The sequence below is a fragment of the Apodemus sylvaticus genome, chromosome 1, assembly GCF_947179515.1.
Source record: "Apodemus sylvaticus chromosome 1, mApoSyl1.1, whole genome shotgun sequence".
NCBI classification, from domain to species: domain Eukaryota; kingdom Metazoa; phylum Chordata; class Mammalia; order Rodentia; family Muridae; genus Apodemus; species Apodemus sylvaticus.
Window position 1 is genome coordinate 153,131,245 of NC_067472.1, and position 19,333 is coordinate 153,150,577.

Below are 19,333 nucleotides of genomic sequence, written 5' to 3' on the forward strand. Positions count from 1 at the left end.
TGGACTCAAATTCTCACTCATTCTCCAGTTTTACATTGTAGGAAAAATTTAAGCATGCATAGAAAAGAGTTTAATTCTGAGTAAGGACCACCCTGGACACAAAATGATTAAGAGAAGTAAAATAATTTTTGAAAAACCCAATAATATTTCACACATAATCATGAGCTGTGTCTCATGTGTAGAGGAGGATGACACATACCCAAATTTGTAGTCTCCACCAATGTTTTCTATATGGTGGCCTTGAATCATCACCCATATCCATTGCTTTGTAGAATTCTCTTTTCACATGACACTAGAGGCACTGAGTGCAGAGCTTTGCCTTATTGTTGAATGAAAGACATATAGTCCAGTCTGTGATCAACACTACTGCTGGTGTCCACATGAATTGCTCCCAGTTGGCACACCTTTCAGCAATATAGGTAAAACTATCACGCAACAGGGAAGTTGCCTTTATTTAAAAGTAGTAGCTCTCTTCCTCAACTCTGGTCCCTTTTCTAACCAAATTTCGTCCCCAAACATCATTTCTACTCTGACTAAAGGTCAGTGTAGAATCACCCAGAAGCTTGAGCTAATTTTCTGAGGTGGTATCAGGGCAATCTTTGTGTTGTTGAAGCTAATGCAACTGTGACTCATGACAACATTGCTGGAAAGTTCCTTGCAACCTTGGGAACCTGTGTTAACTGACATGGAAATCCATTAAACCTTATCACAAATGGACCTATTGCAGTCCAAATTCCCTGTCCCCTGGGAATCTGTAAATCCCATAATTTTAGTAAGAGCATTTCCCAGTGATTGCAAGTATGCAAGATAGACCTTGAGGGGGGAGGATATGATCCCTGAACCTTGATTATGGAATACACGTGTCTCTTTCTTTAGACTCGAGATCCTGTAATGACCTTTTGTAGACCTATCCTTAGGATTCAGGGGCTTCAACCTGAGAGTTGTCCCCTATGCATAGTTACATGAAAGTGATTCGTTGTGAGGAGATTGCTTCCACAAGAAGCAGTAAGTCTTCGTGTGAAATGAGTGGAACTCTGTGCCATATTACCTCATAAAGTGAAAGTCATGAAAACTTGTGGTACAGGCAGTGGTAGGAATCTTAGAGTCAGCTTCACGGGGGTGCCACTGTGAAGGTATTATTCATGTAGAGATTTCCTACAATTTCTCTGAGGTTTAAGTTTCATGTATAGGAGTGTCAACCAGGGGTTTGACCACTTGCTCTTTCCTCCTCTAGAGAAATCATTCAACAAACTTTCCAGGCAGGAACCCCTTGCCTCCTTTGAAGAGCTTTCTACCCTGCAAACTTACCCACTTACCTGTGACCATTCTCAACGCCGAGAAAGTGTTCCTTAGCCAGGTAAGGATGTGGATAGCAGATATAAAAGCACAAATAGCTACTGTCTCTCTACATCTGGGTCTATGATGACAGCCCAATGTCATGAAGAGAGGTGATGACATAAAAATCATGCTCAATAGGATTACGCTGAGGCCCAACCAGGTTTACAGAGTTCAAAGCCGTGGTCCTCTTACTATTTGGGGATCACTTGGGGACCTTTCCTGAGGTCCTCAGAGGCGCTTTTCCTGTTTCTGATGAAAGCAAACCTGGACACTCATGGTGAAGCTTGGTTGGCTAGCAGTGCAGGCCAACAAGCACCGAGTGTAGCATTCTATTTTCGTGCAAGTGTGCGAGGACTACACATTGCTGATGACCATTTCTTTCTACTCTTTTGCAGTCATCTGCCATGCCTTCTTGGAAGCCAGAGAATCACAGATCACAGGTAAGTGGAAGTTTCCTGACTCATTCCTTCCCTAAGAAAAAACATGTCCCTAAGAGCATGGACTCAAATTCTCACTCATTCTCCAGTTTTACATTGTAGGAAAAATTTAAGCATGCATAGAAAAGAGAGTTTAATTCTGAGTAAGGACCTCCCTGGACACAAAATGATTAAGAGAAGTAAAATAATTTCTGAAAAACCCAATAATATTTCACACATCATCATGAGCTGTGTCTCATGTGTAGCGGAGGATGACACATACCCAAATTTGTAGTCTCCACCAATGTTTTCTATATGGTTGCCAGGAATCATCACCCATATCCATTGCTTTGTACAATTCTCTTTTCCCATGACACTAGAGACACTGAGTACAGAGCTTTGCCTTATTGTTGAATGAAAGACATATAGTCCAGTCTGTGATCTACACTACTGCTGGTGTCCACATGAATTGCTCCCAATTGTCACACCTTTCAGCAATATAGGAAAAACTATCACGCAACAGGGAAGTTGCCTTTATTTAAAAGTTGTAGCTCACTTCCTCAACTATGGTCCCTTTTCTTACCAAATTTCCTCCCCAAACATCATTTCTACTCTGACTACAGGTCAGTGTAGAATCATCCAGAAGCTAGAGCTAATTTTCTGAGGTGGTATCAGGGCAATCTTTGTGTTGTTGAACCTAATGCCACTGTGACTCATGACAACATTGCTGGAAAGTTCCTTGCAACATTGGGAACCTGTGTTAATTGACTTGTAAATCCATTAAACCTTATCACAAATGGACCTATTGCAGTCCAAATTCCCTGTCCCCTGGGAATATGTAAATTCCATAATTTTAGTAAGAGCATTTCCCAGTGATTGCAAGTATGCAAGATAGACATTGAGGGGGGAGGATATGATCCCGGAACCTTGAATATGGAATACACGTGTCTCTTTCTTTAGACTCAAGATCCTGTAATGACCTTTTGTAGACCTATCCTTAGGATTCAGGGGCTTCAACCTGAGAGTTGTCCCCTACGCATAAATACATGAAAGTGATACGTTGTGAGGAGATTGCTTCCACAAGAAGCAGTAAGTCTTCGTGTGAAATGAGTGGAACTCTGTACCATTTTTACCTCATAAAGTGAAAGCCATGAAAATTTGTGGTACAGGCAGTGGTAGGAATCTTAGAGTCAGTTTCCCGGGGGTGCCATTGTGACGGTATTATTCATGTAGAGATTTCCTACAATTCCTCTGAGGTTTATGTTTCATCTATAGGAGTATCAACCAGGGGTTTGACAGCTTGCTCTTTCCTCCTCTAGAGAAATTATTCAAAAAACTTTCCAGGCAGGGACCCCTTGCCTCCTTTGAAGAGCTTTATACTCTGCAAACCTACCCACATACCTGTGACCATTCTCAACGCCGAGAAAGTGTTCTGTAGCCAGGTAAGGATGTGGATAGCAGATATAAAAGCACAAATAGCTACTTTCTCTCTACTCCTGGGTCTATGATGACAGCCCAATGTCATGAAGAGAGGTGATGACATAAAAATCATGCTCAATAGGATTACGCTGAGGCCCAACCAGGTTACAGAGTTCAAAGCCGTGGTCCTTTTACTATTTGGGGATCACTTGGGGACCTTTCCTGAGGTCCTCAGAGGCACTTTTCCAGATTCTGATGAGAGCAAACCTGGACACTCATAGTGACGCTTGGTTGGATAGCAGTGCAGGCCAACAAGCACCGAGTGTAGCATTCTATTTTTGTGCAACTGTGCGAGGACAACACATTGCTGATGACCATTTCTTTCTACTCTTTTGCAGTCATCTGCCATGCCCTCTGGGATGCCAGAAAATCACAGGTCACAGGTAAGTGGAAGTTTCCTGACTCATTCCTTCACTTACAAAAGACATGTCCGTAAGAGCATGGACTCAAATTCTCACTCATTCTCCAGTTTTACATTGTAGGAAAAATTTAAGCATGCATAGAAAAGAGTTTAATTCTGAGTAAGGACCACCCTGGACACAAAATGATTAAGAGAAGTAAAATAATTTTTGAAAAACCCAATAATATTTCACACATAATCATGAGCTGTGTCTCATGTGTAGAGGAGGATGACACATACCCAAATTTGTAGTCTCCACCAATGTTTTCTATATGGTGGCCTTGAATCATCACCCATATCCATTGCTTTGTAGAATTCTCTTTTCACATGACACTAGAGGCACTGAGTGCAGAGCTTTGCCTTATTGTTGAATGAAAGACATATAGTCCAGTCTGTGATCAACACTACTGCTGGTGTCCACATGAATTGCTCCCAGTTGGCACACCTTTCAGCAATATAGGTAAAACTATCACGCAACAGGGAAGTTGCCTTTATTTAAAAGTAGTAGCTCTCTTCCTCAACTCTGGTCCCTTTTCTAACCAAATTTCCTCCCCAAACATCATTTCTACTCTGACTAAAGGTCAGTGTAGAATCACCCAGAAGCTTGAGCTAATTTTCTGAGGTGGTATCAGGGCAATCTTTGTGTTGTTGAACCTAATGCCACTGTGACTCATGACAACATTGCTGGAAAGTTCCTTGCAACCTTGGGAACCTGTGTTAACTGACATGGAAATCCATTAAACCTTATCACAAATGGACCTATTGCAGTCCAAATTCCCTGTCCCCTGGGAATCTGTAAATCCCATAATTTTAGTAAGAGCATTTCCCAGTGATTGCAAGTATGCAAGATAGACCTTGAGGGGGGAGGATATGATCCCGGAACCTTGATTATGGAATACACGTGTCTCTTTCTTTAGACTCGAGATCCTGTAATGACCTTTTGTAGACCTATCCTTAGGATTCAGGGGCTTCAACCTGAGAGTTGTCCCCTATGCATAGTTACATGAAAGTGATTCGTTGTGAGGAGATTTCTTCCACAAGAAGCAGTAAGTCTTCGTGTGAAATGAGTGGAACTCTGTGCCATATTACCTCATAAAGTGAAAGTCATGAAAACTTGTGGTACAGGCAGTGGTAGGAATCTTAGAGTCAGCTTCACGGGGGTGCCACTGTGAAGGTATTATTCATGTAGAGATTTCCTACAATTTCTCTGAGGTTTAAGTTTCATGTATAGGAGTGTCAACCAGGGGTTTGACCACTTGCTCTTTCCTCCTCTAGAGAAATCATTCAACAAACTTTCCAGGCAGGAACCCCTTGCCTCCTTTGAAGAGCTTTCTACCCTGCAAACTTACCCACTTACCTGTGACCATTCTCAATGCCGAGAAAGTGTTCCTTAGCCAGGTAAGGATGTGGATAGCAGATATAAAAGCACAAATAGCTACTGTCTCTCTACATCTGGGTCTATGATGACAGCCCAATGTCATGAAGAGAGGTGATGACATAAAAATCATGCTCAATAGGATTACGCTGAGGCCCAACCAGGTTTACAGAGTTCAAAGCCGTGGTCCTCTTACTATTTGGGGATCACTTGGGGACCTTTCCTGAGGTCCTCAGAGGCGCTTTTCCTGTTTCTGATGAAAGCAAACCTGGACACTCATGGTAAAGCTTGGTTGGCTAGCAGTGCAGGCCAACAAGCACCAAGTGTAGCATTCTATTTTCGTGCAAGTGTGCGAGGACTACACATTGCTGATGACCATTTCTTTCTACTCTTTTGCAGTCATCTGCCATGCCTTCTTGGAAGCCAGAGAATCACAGATCACAGGTAAGTGGAAGTTTCCTGACTCATTCCTTCCCTAAGAAAAAACATGTCCCTAAGAGCATGGACTCAAATTCTCACTCATTCTCCAGTTTTACATTGTAGGAAAAATTTAAGCATGCATAGAAAAGAGAGTTTAATTCTGAGTAAGGACCTCCCTGGACACAAAATGATTAAGAGAAGTAAAATAATTTCTGAAAAACCCAATAATATTTCACACATCATCATGAGCTGTGTCTCATGTGTAGCGGAGGATGACACATACCCAAATTTGTAGTCTCCACCAATGTTTTCTATATGGTTGCCAGGAATCATCACACATATCCATTGCTTTGTACAATTCTCTTTTCCCATGACACTAGAGACACTGAGTACAGAGCTTTGCCTTATTGTTGAATGAAAGACATATAGTCCAGTCTGTGATCTACACTACTGCTGGTGTCCACATGAATTGCTCCCAATTGGCACACCTTTCAGCAATATAGGAAAAACTATCACGCAACAGGGAAGTTGCCTTTATTTAAAAGTTGTAGCTCACTTCCTCAACTATGGTCCCTTTTCTTACCAAATTTCCTCCCCAAACATCATTTCTACTCTGACTACAGGTCAGTGTAGAATCATCCAGAAGCTTGAGCTACTTTTCTGAGGTGGTATCAGGGCAATCTTTGTGTTGTTGAACCTAATGCCACTGTGACTCATGACAACATTGCTGGCAAGTTCCTTGCAACATTGGGAACCTGTGTTAATTGACTTGTAAATCCATTAAACCTTATCACAAATGGACCTATTGCAGTCCAAATTCCCTGTCCCCTGGGAATATGTAAATTCCATAATTTTAGTAAGAGCATTTCCCAGTGATTGCAAGTATGCAAGATAGTCATTGAGGGGGGAGGATATGATCCCGGAACCTTGAATATGGAATACACGTGTCTCTTTCTTTAGACTCGAGATCCTGTAATGACCTTTTGTAGACCTATCCTTAGGATTCAGGGGCTTCAACCTGAGAGTTGTCCCCTACGCATAAATACATGAAAGTGATACGTTGTGAGGAGATTGCTTCCACAAGAAGCAGTAAGTCTTCGTGTGAAATGAGTGGAACTCTGTACCATTTTTACCTCATAAAGTGAAAGCCATGAAAATTTGTGGTACAGGCAGTGGTAGGAATCTTAGAGTCACTTTCCCGGGGGTGCCACTGTGAAGGTATTATTCATGTAGAGATTTCCTACAATTCCTCTGAGGTTTATGTTTCATCTATAGGAGTATCAACCAGGTGTTTGACAGCTTGCTCTTTCCTCCTCTAGAGAAATTATTCAAAAAACTTTCCAGGCAGGGACCCCTTGCCTCCTTTGAAGAGCTTTCTACTCTGCAAACCTACCCACATACCTGTGACCATTCTCAACGCCGAGAAAGTGTTCTGTAGCCAGGTAAGGATGTGGATAGCAGATATAAAAGCACAAATAGCTACTTTCTCTCTACTCCTGGGTCTATGATGACAGCCCAATGTCATGAAGAGAGGTGATGACATAAAAATCATGCTCAATAGGATTACGCTGAGGCCCAACCAGGTTACAGAGTTCAAAGCCGTGGTCCTTTTACTATTTGGGGATCACTTGGGGACCTTTCCTGAGGTCCTCAGAGGCACTTTTCCAGATTCTGATGAGAGCAAACCTGGACACTCTTAGTGACGCTTGGTTGGATAGCAGTGCAGGCCAACAAGCACCGAGTGTAGCATTCTATTTTTGTGCAACTGTGCGAGGACAACACATTGCTGATGACCATTTCTTTCTACTCTTTTGCAGTCATCTGCCATGCCCTCTGGGATGCCAGAAAATCACAGGTCACAGGTAAGTGGAAGTTTCCTGACTCATTCCTTCCCTTACAAAAGACATGTCCGTAAGAGCATGGACTCAAATTCTCACTCATTCTCCAGTTTTACATTGTAGGAAAAATTTAAGCATGCATAGAAAAGAGTTTAATTCTGAGTAAGGACCACCCTGGACACAAAATGATTAAGAGAAGTAAAATAATTTTTGAAAAACCCAATAATATTTCACACATAATCATGAGCTGTGTCTCATGTGTAGAGGAGGATGACACATACCCAAATTTGTAGTCTCCACCAATGTTTTCTATATGGTGGCCTTGAATCATCACCCATATCCATTGCTTTGTAGAATTCTCTTTTCACATGACACTAGAGGCACTGAGTGCAGAGCTTTGCCTTATTGTTGAATGAAAGACATATAGTCCAGTCTGTGATCAACACTACTGCTGGTGTCCACATGAATTGCTCCCAGTTGGCACACCTTTCAGCAATATAGGTAAAACTATCACGCAACAGGGAAGTTGCCTTTATTTAAAAGTAGTAGCTCTCTTCCTCAACTCTGGTCCCTTTTCTAACCAAATTTCCTCCCCAAACATCATTTCTACTCTGACTAAAGGTCAGTGTAGAATCACCCAGAAGCTTGAGCTAATTTTCTGAGGTGGTATCAGGGCAATCTTTGTGTTGTTGAACCTAATGCCACTGTGACTCATGACAACATTGCTGGAAAGTTCCTTGCAACCTTGGGAACCTGTGTTAACTGACATGGAAATCCATTAAACCTTATCACAAATGGACCTATTGCAGTCCAAATTCCCTGTCCCCTGGGAATCTGTAAATCCCATAATTTTAGTAAGAGCATTTCCCAGTGATTGCAAGTATGCAAGATAGACCTTGAGGGGGGAGGATATGATCCCGGAACCTTGATTATGGAATACACGTGTCTCTTTCTTTAGACTCGAGATCCTGTAATGACCTTTTGTAGACCTATCCTTAGGATTCAGGGGCTTCAACCTGAGAGTTGTCCCCTATGCATAGTTACATGAAAGTGATTCGTTGTGAGGAGATTTCTTCCACAAGAAGCAGTAAGTCTTCGTGTGAAATGAGTGGAACTCTGTGCCATATTACCTCATAAAGTGAAAGTCATGAAAACTTGTGGTACAGGCAGTGGTAGGAATCTTAGAGTCAGCTTCACGGGGGTGCCACTGTGAAGGTATTATTCATGTAGAGATTTCCTACAATTTCTCTGAGGTTTAAGTTTCATGTATAGGAGTGTCAACCAGGGGTTTGACCACTTGCTCTTTCCTCCTCTAGAGAAATCATTCAACAAACTTTCCAGGCAGGAACCCCTTGCCTCCTTTGAAGAGCTTTCTACCCTGCAAACTTACCCACTTACCTGTGACCATTCTCAACGCCGAGAAAGTGTTCCTTAGCCAGGTAAGGATGTGGATAGCAGATATAAAAGCAGAAATAGCTACTGTCTCTCTACATCTGGGTCTATGATGACAGCCCAATGTCATGAATAGAGGTGATGACATAAAAATCATGCTCAATAGGATTACGCTGAGGCCCAACCAGGTTTACAGAGTTCAAAGCCGTGGTCCTCTTACTATTTGGGGATCACTTGGGGACCTTTCCTGAGGTCCTCAGAGGCGCTTTTCCTGTTTCTGATGAAAGCAAACCTGGACACTCATGGTGAAGCTTGGTTGGCTAGCAGTGCAGGCCAACAAGCACCGAGTGTAGCATTCTATTTTCGTGCAAGTGTGCGAGGACTACACATTGCTGATGACCATTTCTTTCTACTCTTTTGTAGTCATCTGCCATGCCTTCTTGGAAGCCAGAGAATCACAGATCACAGGTAAGTGGAAGTTTCCTGACTCATTCCTTCCCTAAGAAAAAACATGTCCCTAAGAGCATGGACTCAAATTCTCACTCATTCTCCAGTTTTACATTGTAGGAAAAATTTAAGCATGCATAGAAAAGAGAGTTTAATTCTGAGTAAGGACCTCCCTGGACACAAAATGATTAAGAGAAGTAAAATAATTTCTGAAAAACCCAATAATATTTCACACATCATCATGAGCTGTGTCTCATGTGTAGCGGAGGATGACACATACCCAAATTTGTAGTCTCCACCAATGTTTTCTATATGGTTGCCAGGAATCATCACCCATATCCATTGCTTTGTACAATTCTCTTTTCCCATGACACTAGAGACACTGAGTACAGAGCTTTGCCTTATTGTTGAATGAAAGACATATAGTCCAGTCTGTGATCTACACTACTGCTGGTGTCCACATGAATTGCTCCCAATTGTCACACCTTTCAGCAATATAGGAAAAACTATCACGCAACAGGGAAGTTGCCTTTATTTAAAAGTTGTAGCTCACTTCCTCAACTATGGTCCCTTTTCTTACCAAATTTCCTCCCCAAACATCATTTCTACTCTGACTACAGGTCAGTGTAGAATCATCCAGAAGCTAGAGCTAATTTTCTGAGGTGGTATCAGGGCAATCTTTGTGTTGTTGAACCTAATGCCACTGTGACTCATGACAACATTGCTGGAAAGTTCCTTGCAACATTGGGAACCTGTGTTAATTGACTTGTAAATCCATTAAACCTTATCACAAATGGACCTATTGCAGTCCAAATTCCCTGTCCCCTGGGAATATGTAAATTCCATAATTTTAGTAAGAGCATTTCCCAGTGATTGCAAGTATGCAAGATAGACATTGAGGGGGGAGGATATGATCCCGGAACCTTGAATATGGAATACACGTTTCTCTTTCTTTAGACTCGAGATCCTGTAATGACCTTTTGTAGACCTATCCTTAGGATTCAGGGGCTTCAACCTGAGAGTTGTCCCCTACGCATAAATACATGAAAGTGATACGTTGTGAGGAGATTGCTTCCACAAGAAGCAGTAAGTCTTCGTGTGAAATGAGTGGAACTCTGTACCATTTTTACCTCATAAAGTGAAAGCCATGAAAATTTGTGGTACAGGCAGTGGTAGGAATCTTAGAGTCAGTTTCCCGGGGGTGCCACTGTGACGGTATTATTCATGTAGAGATTTCCTACAATTCCTCTGAGGTTTATGTTTCATCTATAGGAGTATCAACCAGGGGTTTGACAGCTTGCTCTTTCCTCCTCTAGAGAAATTATTCAAAAAACTTTCCAGGCAGGGACCCCTTGCCTCCTTTGAAGAGCTTTCTACTCTGCAAACCTACCCACATACCTGTGACCATTCTCAACGCCGAGAACGTGTTCTGTAGCCAGGTAAGGATGTGGATAGCAGATATAAAAGCACAAATAGCTACTTTCTCTCTACTCCTGGGTCTATGATGACAGCCCAATGTCATGAAGAGAGGTGATGACATAAAAATCATGCTCAATAGGATTACGCTGAGGCCCAACCAGGTTACAGAGTTCAAAGCCGTGGTCCTTTTACTATTTGGGGATCACTTGGGGACCTTTCCTGAGGTCCTCAGAGGCACTTTTCCAGATTCTGATGAGAGCAAACCTGGACACTCATAGTGACGCTTGGTTGGATAGCAGTGCAGGCCAACAAGCACCGAGTGTAGCATTCTATTTTTGTGCAACTGTGCGAGGACAACACATTGCTGATGACCATTTCTTTCTACTCTTTTGCAGTCATCTGCCATGCCCTCTGGGATGCCAGAAAATCACAGGTCACAGGTAAGTGGAAGTTTCCTGACTCATTCCTTCACTTACAAAAGACATGTCCGTAAGAGCATGGACTCAAATTCTCACTCATTCTCCAGTTTTACATTGTAGGAAAAATTTAAGCATGCATAGAAAAGAGTTTAATTCTGAGTAAGGACCACCCTGGACACAAAATGATTAAGAGAAGTAAAATAATTTTTGAAAAACCCAATAATATTTCACACATAATCATGAGCTGTGTCTCATGTGTAGAGGAGGATGACACATACCCAAATTTGTAGTCCCCACCAATGTTTTCTATATGGTGGCCTTGAATCATCACCCATATCCATTGCTTTGTAGAATTCTCTTTTCACATGACACTAGAGGCACTGAGTGCAGAGCTTTGCCTTATTGTTGAATGAAAGACATATAGTCCAGTCTGTGATCAACACTACTGCTGGTGTCCACATGAATTGCTCCCAGTTGGCACACCTTTCAGCAATATAGGTAAAACTATCACGCAACAGGGAAGTTGCCTTTATTTAAAAGTAGTAGCTCTCTTCCTCAACTCTGGTCCCTTTTCTAACCAAATTTCGTCCCCAAACATCATTTCTACTCTGACTAAAGGTCAGTGTAGAATCACCCAGAAGCTTGAGCTAATTTTCTGAGGTGGTATCAGGGCAATCTTTGTGTTGTTGAAGCTAATGCAACTGTGACTCATGACAACATTGCTGGAAAGTTCCTTGCAACCTTGGGAACCTGTGTTAACTGACATGGAAATCCATTAAACCTTATCACAAATGGACCTATTGCAGTCCAAATTCCCTGTCCCCTGGGAATCTGTAAATCCCATAATTTTAGTAAGAGCATTTCACAGTGATTGCAAGTATGCAAGATAGACCTTGAGGGGGGAGGATATGATCCCGGAACCTTGATTATGGAATACACGTGTCTCTTTCTTTAGACTCGAGATCCTGTAATGACCTTTTGTAGACCTATCCTTAGGATTCAGGGGCTTCAACGTGAGAGTTGTCCCCTATGCATAGTTACATGAAAGTGATTCGTTGTGAGGAGATTGCTTCCACAAGAAGCAGTAAGTCTTCGTGTGAAATGAGTGGAACTCTGTGCCATATTACCTCATAAAGTGAAAGTCATGAAAACTTGTGGTACAGGCAGTGGTAGGAATCTTAGAGTCAGCTTCACGGGGGTGCCACTGTGAAGGTATTATTCATGTAGAGATTTCCTACAATTTCTCTGAGGTTTAAGTTTCATGTATAGGAGTGTCAACCAGGGGTTTGACCACTTGCTCTTTCCTCCTCTAGAGAAATCATTCAACAAACTTTCCAGGCAGGAACCCCTTGCCTCCTTTGAAGAGCTTTCTACCCTGCAAACTTACCCACTTACCTGTGACCATTCTCAACGCCGAGAAAGTGTTCCTTAGCCAGGTAAGGATGTGGATAGCAGATATAAAAGCACAAATAGCTACTGTCTCTCTACATCTGGGTCTATGATGACAGCCCAATGTCATGAAGAGAGGTGATGACATAAAAATCATGCTCAATAGGATTACGCTGAGGCCCAACCAGGTTTACAGAGTTCAAAGCCGTGGTCCTCTTACTATTTGGGGATCACTTGGGGACCTTTCCTGAGGTCCTCAGAGGCGCTTTTCCTGTTTCTGATGAAAGCAAACCTGGACACTCATGGTGAAGCTTGGTTGGCTAGCAGTGCAGACCAACAAGCACCGAGTGTAGCATTCTATTTTCGTGCAAGTGTGCGAGGACTACACATTGCTGATGACCATTTCTTTCTACTCTTTTGCAGTCATCTGCCATGCCTTCTTGGAAGCCAGAGAATCACAGATCACAGGTAAGTGGAAGTTTCCTGACTCATTCCTTCCCTAAGAAAATACATGTCCCTAAGAGCATGGACTCAAATTCTCACTCATTCTCCAGTTTTACATTGTAGGAAAAATTTAAGCATGCATAGAAAAGAGAGTTTAATTCTGAGTAAGGACCTCCCTTGACACAAAATGATTAAGAGAAGTAAAATAATTTCTGAAAAACCCAATAATATTTCACACATCATCATGAGCTGTGTCTCATGTGTAGCGGAGGATGACACATACCCAAATTTGTAGTCTCCACCAATGTTTTCTATATGGTTGCCAGGAATCATCACCCATATCCATTGCTTTGTACAATTCTCTTTTCCCATGACACTAGAGACACTGAGTACAGAGCTTTGCCTTATTGTTGAATGAAAGACATATAGTCCAGTCTGTGATCTACACTACTGCTGGTGTCCACATGAATTGCTCCCAATAGGCACACCTTTCAGCAATATAGGAAAAACTATCACGCAACAGGGAAGTTGCCTTTATTTAAAAGTTGTAGCTCACTTCCTCAACTATGGTCCCTTTTCTTACCAAATTTCCTCCCCAAACATCATTTCTACTCTGACTACAGGTCAGTGTAGAATCATCCAGAAGCTTGAGCTAATTTTCTGAGGTGGTATCAGGGCAATCTTTGTGTTGTTGAACCTAATGCCACTGTGACTCATGACAACATTGCTGGCAAGTTCCTTGCAACATTGGGAACCTGTGTTAATTGACTTGTAAATCCATTAAACCTTATCACAAATGGACCTATTACAGTCCAAATTCCCTGTCCCCTGGGAATATGTAAATTCCATAATTTTAGTAAGAGCATTTCCCAGTGATTGCAAGTATGCAAGATAGTCATTGAGGGGGGAGGATATGATCCCGGAACCTTGAATATGGAATACACGTGTCTCTTTCTTTAGACTCGAGATCCTGTAATGACCTTTTGTAGACCTATCCTTAGGATTCAGGGGCTTCAACCTGAGAGTTGTCCCCTACGCATAAATACATGAAAGTGATACGTTGTGAGGAGATTGCTTCCACAAGAAGCAGTAAGTCTTCGTGTGAAATGAGTGGAACTCTGTACCATTTTTACCTCATAAAGTGAAAGCCATGAAAATTTGTGGTACAGGCAGTGGTAGGAATCTTAGAGTCAGTTTCCCGGGGGTGCCACTGTGAAGGTATTATTCATGTAGAGATTTCCTACAATTCCTCTGAGGTTTATGTTTCATCTATAGGAGTATCAACCAGGGGTTTGACAGCTTGCTCTTTCCTCCTCTAGAGAAATTATTCAAAAAACTTTCCAGGCAGGGACCCCTTGCCTCCTTTGAAGAGCTTTCTACTTTGCAAACCTACCCACATACCTGTGACCATTCTCAACGCCGAGAAAGTGTTCTGTAGCCAGGTAAGGATGTGGATAGCAGATATAAAAGCACAAATAGCTACTTTCTCTCTACTCCTGGGTCTATGATGACAGCCCAATGTCATGAAGAGAGGTGATGACATAAAAATCATGCTCAATAGGATTACGCTGAGGCCCAACCAGGTTACAGAGTTCAAAGCCGTGGTCCTTTTACTATTTGGGGATCACTTGGGGACCTTTCATGTGGTCCTCAGAGGCACTTTTCCTGATTCTGATGAGAGCAAACCTGGACACTCATAGTGACGCTTGGTTGGATAGCAGTGCAGGCCAACAAGCACCGAGTGTAGCATTCTATTTTTGTGCAACTGTGCGAGGACAACACATTGCTGATGGCCATTTCTTTCTACTCTTTTGCAGTCATCTGCCATGCCCTCTGGGATGCCAGAAAATCACAGGTCACAGGTAAGTGGAAGTTTCCTGACTCATTCCTTCCCTTACAAAAGACATGTCCGTAAGAGCATGGACTCAAATTCTCACTCATTCTCCAGTTTTACATTGTAGGAAAAATTTAAGCATGCATAGAAAAGAGTTTAATTCTGAGTAAAGACCACCCTGGACACAAAATGATTAAGAGAAGTAAAATAATTTTTGAAAAACCCAATAATATTTCACACATAATCATGAGCTGTGTCTCATGTGTAGAGGAGGATGACACATACCCAAATTTGTAGTCTCCACCAATGTTTTCTATATGGTGGCCTTGAATCATCACCCATATCCATTGCTTTGTAGAATTCTCTTTTCACATGACACTAGAGGCACTGAGTGCAGAGCTTTGCCTTATTGTTGAATGAAAGACATATAGTCCAGTCTGTGATCAACACTACTGCTGGTGTCCACATGAATTGCTCCCAATTGGCACACCTTTCAGCAATATAGGTAAAACTATCACGCAACAGGGAAGTTGCCTTTATTTAAAAGTAGTAGCTCTCTTCCTCAACTCTGGTCCCTTTTCTAACCAAATTTCCTCCCCAAACATCATTTCTACTCTGACTAAAGGTCAGTGTAGAATCACCCAGAAGCTTGAGCTAATTTTCTGAGGTGGTATCAGGGCAATCTTTGTGTTGTTGAAACTAATGCCGCTGTGACTCATGACAACATTGCTGGAAAGTTCCTTGCAACCTTGGGAACCTGTGTTAACTGACATGGAAATCCATTAAACCTTATCACAAATGGACCTATTGCAGTCCAAATTCCCTGTCCCCTGGGAATCTGTAAATCCCATAATTTTAGTAAGAGCATTTCCCAGTGATTGCAAGTATGCAAGATAGACCTTGAGGGGGGAGGATATGATCCCAGAACCTTGATTATGGAATACACGTGTCTCTTTCTTTAGACTCGAGATCCTGTAATGACCTTTTGTAGACCTATCCTTAGGATTCAGGGGCTTCAACCTGAGAGTTGTCCCCTATGCATAGTTACATGAAAGTGATTCGTTGTGAGGTGATTGCTTCCACAAGAAGCAGTAAGTCTTCGTGTGAAATGAGTGGAACTCTGTGCCATATTACCTCATAAAGTGAAAGTCATGAAAACTTGTGGTACAGGCAGTGGTAGGAATCTTAGAGTCAGCTTCACGGGGGTGCCCCTGTGAAGGTATTATTCATGTAGAGATTTCCTACAATTTCTCTGAGGTTTAAGTTTCATGTATAGGAGTGTCAACCAGGGGTTTGACCACTTGCTCTTTCCTCCTCTAGAGAAATCATTCAACAAACTTTCCAGGCAGGAACCCCTTGCCTCCTTTGAAGAGCTTTCTACCCTGCAAACTTACCCACTTACCTGTGACCATTCTCAACGCCGAGAAAGTGTTCCTTAGCCAGGTAAGGATGTGGATAGCAGATATAAAAGCACAAATAGCTACTGTCTCTCTACATCTGGGTCTATGATGACAGCCCAATGTCATGAAGAGAGGTGATGACATAAAAATCATGCTCAATAGGATTACGCTGAGGCCCAACCAGGTTTACAGAGTTCAAAGCCGTGGTCCTCTTACTATTTGGGGATCACTTGGGGACCTTTCCTGAGGTCCTCAGAGGCGCTTTTCCTGTTTCTGATGAAAGCAAACCTGGACACTCATGGTGAAGCTTGGTTGGCTAGCAGTGCAGGCCAACAAGCACCGAGTGTAGCATTCTATTTTCGTGCAAGTGTGCGAGGACTACACATTGCTGATGACCATTTCTTTCTACTCTTTTGTAGTCATCTGCCATGCCTTCTTGGAAGCCAGAGAATCACAGATCACAGGTAAGTGGAAGTTTCCTGACTCATTCCTTCCCTTAGAAAAAACATGTCCCTAAGAGCATGGACTCAAATTCTCACTCATTCTCCAGTTTTACATTGTAGGAAAAATTTAAGCATGCATAGAAAAGAGAGTTTAATTCTGAGTAAGGACCTCGCTGGACACAAAATGATTAAGAGAAGTAAAATAATTTCTGAAAAACCCAATAATATTTCACACATCATCATGAGCTGTGTCTCATGTGTAGCGGAGGATGACACATACCCAAATTTGTAGTCTCCACCAATGTTTTCTATATGGTTGCCAGGAATCATCACACATATCCATTGCTTTGTACAATTCTCTTTTCCCATGGCACTAGAGACACGGAGTACAGAGCTTTGCCTTATTGTTGAATGAAAGACATATAGTCCAGTCTGTGATCTACACTACTGCTGGTGTCCACATGAATTGCTCCCAATTGGCACACCTTTCAGCAGTATAGGAAAAACTATCACGCAACAGGGAAGTTGCCTTTATTTAAAAGTTGTAGCTCACTTCCTCAACTATGGTCCCTTTTCTTACCAAATTTCCTCCCCAAACATCATTTCTACTCTGACTACAGGTCAGTGTAGAATCATCCAGAAGCTTGAGCTAATTTTCTGAGGTGGTATCAGGGCAATCTTTGTGTTGTTGAACCTAATGCCACTGTGACTCATGACAACATTGCTGGCAAGTTCCTTGCAACATTGGGAACCTGTGTTAATTGACTTGTAAATCCATTAAACCTCATCACAAATGGACCTATTGCAGTCCAAATTCCCTGTCCCCTGGGAATATGTAAATTCCATAATTTTAGTAAGAGCATTTCCCAGTGATTGCAAGTATGCAAGATAGTCATTGAGGGGGGAGGATATGATCCCGGAACCTTGAATATGGAATACACGTGTCTCTTTCTTTAGACTCGAGATCCTGTAATGACCTTTTGTAGACCTATCCTTAGGATTCAGGGGCTTCAAGCTGAGAGTTGTCCCCTACGCATAAATACATGAAAGTGATACGTTGTGAGGAGATTGCTTCCACAAGAAGCAGTAAGTCTTCGTGTGAAATGAGTGGAACTCTGTACCATTTTTACCTCATAAAGTGAAAGCCATGAAAATTTGTGGTACAGGCAGTGGTAGGAATCTTAGAGTCAGTTTCCCGGGGGTGCCACTGTGAAGGTATTATTCATGTAGAGATTTCCTACAATTCCTCTGAGGTTTAAGTTTCATGTATAGGAGTGTCAACCAGGGGTTTGACAGCTTGCTCTTTCCTCCTCTAGAGAAATTATTCAAAAAACTTTCCAGGCAGGGACCCCTTGCCTCCTTTGAAGAGCTTTCTACTCTGCAAACCTACCCACATAACTGTGACCAACTCAACACCGAGAAAGTGTTCTGTAGCCAGGTAAGGATGTGGATAGCAGATATAAAAGCACAAATAGCTACTTTCTCTCTACTCCTGGGTCTATGATGACAGCCCAATGTCATGAAGAGAGGTGATGACATAAAAATCATGCTCAATAGGATTACGCTGAGGCGCAACCAGGTTACAGAGTTCAAAGCCGTGGTCCTTTTACTATTTGGGGATCACTTGGGGACCTTTCATGAGGTCCTCAGAGGCACTTTTCCTGATTCTGATGAGAGCAAACCTGGACACTCATAGTGACGCTTGGTTGTATAGCAGTGCAGGCCAACAAGCACCGAGTGTAGCATTCTATTTTTGTGCAACTGTGCGAGGACAACACATTGCTGATAACCATTTCTTTCTACTCTTTTGCAGTCATCTGCCATGCCCTCTGGGATGCCAGAAAATCACAGGTCACAGGTAAGTGGAAGTTTCCTGACTCATACCTTCCCTTACAAAAGACATGTCCGTAAGAGCATGGACTCAAATTCTCACTCATTCTCCAGGTTTACATTGTAGGAAAAATTTAAAAATGCATAGAAAAGATTTTAATTCTGAGTAAGGACCACCCTGGACACAAAATGATTAAGAGAAGTAAAATAATTTTTGAAAAACCCAATAATATGTCACACAAAATCATGAGCTGTATCTCATGTGTAGAGGAGGATGACAAATACCCAAATTTGTAGTCTGAACCAATGTTTTCTATATGGTGGCCTTGAATCATCACCCATATCCATTGCTTTGTAGAATTCTCTTTTCACATGACACTAGAGGCACTGAGTACAGAGCTTTGCCTTATTGTTGAATGAAAGACATATAGTCCAGTCTGTGATCAACACTACTGCTGGTGTCCACATGAATTGCTCCCAATTGACACACCTTTCAGCATATAGGTAAAACTATCACGCAACAGGGAAGTTGCCTTTATTGAAAAGTTGTAGCTCTCTTTCTCAACTCTGGTCCCTTTTCTTACCAAATTTCCTCCCCAAACATCATTTCTACTCTCACTACAGGTCAGTGTAGAATCACCCAGAAGCTTGAGCTAATTTTCTGAGGTGGTATCAGGGCAAGCTTTGTGTTGTTGAACCTAATGCCACTGTGACTCATGACAACATTGCTGGAAAGTTCCTTGCAACCTTGGGAACGTCTGTTAACTGACATGGAAATCCATTAAACCTTATCACAAATGGACCTATTGCAGTCCAAATTCCCTGTCCCCTGGAAATCTGTAAATCCCATAATTTTAGTAAGAGCATTTCCCAGTGATTGCAAGTATGCAAGATAGACCTTGAGGGGGGAGGATATGATCCCAGAACCTTGATTATGGAATACACGTATCTCTTTCTTTAGACTCGAGATCCTGTAATGACCTTTTGTAGAGCTATCCTTAGGATTCAGGGGCTTCAACCTGAGAGTTGTCCCCTATGCATAGTTACATG

At 42.1% G+C, this 19,333-nt stretch overlaps 10 non-coding genes across 10 annotated transcripts; all 10 read left to right on the top strand.

Annotated features, from left to right (window-relative positions):
* Positions 1-1,413: 1,413 nt before the first annotated feature.
* Positions 1,414-1,492, top strand: LOC127676769 (small nucleolar RNA SNORD115). The gene has a single exon (XR_007976192.1). It is a non-coding gene; the product is annotated as a small nucleolar RNA SNORD115 (small nucleolar RNA).
* A 1,760-nt stretch (positions 1,493-3,252) lies between these two features.
* LOC127676770 (small nucleolar RNA SNORD115) lies at positions 3,253-3,331 on the top strand. The gene has a single exon (XR_007976193.1). It is a non-coding gene; the product is annotated as a small nucleolar RNA SNORD115 (small nucleolar RNA).
* Positions 3,332-5,087: 1,756 nt separating this feature from the next.
* Positions 5,088-5,166, top strand: LOC127676771 (small nucleolar RNA SNORD115). Its single transcript, XR_007976194.1, has one exon. It is a non-coding gene; the product is annotated as a small nucleolar RNA SNORD115 (small nucleolar RNA).
* Positions 5,167-6,926: 1,760 nt separating this feature from the next.
* On the top strand, positions 6,927-7,005 carry LOC127676772 (small nucleolar RNA SNORD115). The gene has a single exon (XR_007976195.1). It is a non-coding gene; the product is annotated as a small nucleolar RNA SNORD115 (small nucleolar RNA).
* A 1,756-nt stretch (positions 7,006-8,761) lies between these two features.
* Positions 8,762-8,840, top strand: LOC127676920 (small nucleolar RNA SNORD115). The gene has a single exon (XR_007976327.1). It is a non-coding gene; the product is annotated as a small nucleolar RNA SNORD115 (small nucleolar RNA).
* A 1,760-nt stretch (positions 8,841-10,600) lies between these two features.
* On the top strand, positions 10,601-10,679 carry LOC127676773 (small nucleolar RNA SNORD115). Its single transcript, XR_007976196.1, has one exon. It is a non-coding gene; the product is annotated as a small nucleolar RNA SNORD115 (small nucleolar RNA).
* A 1,756-nt stretch (positions 10,680-12,435) lies between these two features.
* On the top strand, positions 12,436-12,514 carry LOC127676774 (small nucleolar RNA SNORD115). Its single transcript, XR_007976197.1, has one exon. It is a non-coding gene; the product is annotated as a small nucleolar RNA SNORD115 (small nucleolar RNA).
* Positions 12,515-14,274: 1,760 nt separating this feature from the next.
* LOC127676776 (small nucleolar RNA SNORD115) lies at positions 14,275-14,353 on the top strand. Its single transcript, XR_007976198.1, has one exon. It is a non-coding gene; the product is annotated as a small nucleolar RNA SNORD115 (small nucleolar RNA).
* Positions 14,354-16,109: 1,756 nt separating this feature from the next.
* LOC127676777 (small nucleolar RNA SNORD115) lies at positions 16,110-16,188 on the top strand. Its single transcript, XR_007976199.1, has one exon. It is a non-coding gene; the product is annotated as a small nucleolar RNA SNORD115 (small nucleolar RNA).
* Positions 16,189-17,947: 1,759 nt separating this feature from the next.
* LOC127676968 (small nucleolar RNA SNORD115) lies at positions 17,948-18,026 on the top strand. Its single transcript, XR_007976374.1, has one exon. It is a non-coding gene; the product is annotated as a small nucleolar RNA SNORD115 (small nucleolar RNA).
* The last annotated feature ends 1,307 nt before the right edge of the window (positions 18,027-19,333 follow it).